The sequence below is a fragment of the Vombatus ursinus genome, unplaced genomic scaffold (genome assembly GCF_900497805.2).
Source record: "Vombatus ursinus unplaced genomic scaffold, bare-nosed wombat genome assembly UNPS02014798.1, whole genome shotgun sequence".
Lineage (NCBI taxonomy): Eukaryota > Metazoa > Chordata > Mammalia > Diprotodontia > Vombatidae > Vombatus > Vombatus ursinus.
Genome location: NW_020954576.1, coordinates 54,876,896 through 54,877,192, shown reverse-complemented (window position 1 = coordinate 54,877,192; position 297 = coordinate 54,876,896). Strand labels below are relative to the sequence as shown.

The 297-nt window shown below is 44.4% G+C and overlaps 1 protein-coding gene across 1 annotated transcript in view; it reads right to left on the bottom strand.

Annotated features, from left to right (window-relative positions):
• The window catches only part of LOC114049494 (DC-STAMP domain-containing protein 2-like), a 13,134-nt gene that overhangs the window by 4,252 nt on the left and 8,585 nt on the right, over positions 1–297 (bottom strand). The window lies entirely within an intron of this gene.

Below are 297 nucleotides of genomic sequence, written 5' to 3'. Positions count from 1 at the left end.
ATTTATTCTATTCTCTCTTTTGACCCTGTCCCTCCTTAGAAATGTTTGCTTCTGATTACTCTCTCCCCCAATCTGCCCTCCCCTCTATCATCCTCCTACTCTCTTGTCCCCTTCCCCCCCTATTTTCCTGTAGGGTAAGATAGATTTCCATACCCAATTGAGTCTATGTGTTATTCTCTCCTTAAGCCAAATATGATGAGAATAAGATTCACTCATTCGAGAGGATCACTTTTATAGCCAGGAAATGTACCCATTGGGGATAGGGAGGCCCCTAGATCCTCTGGGCAGGAAGAGACT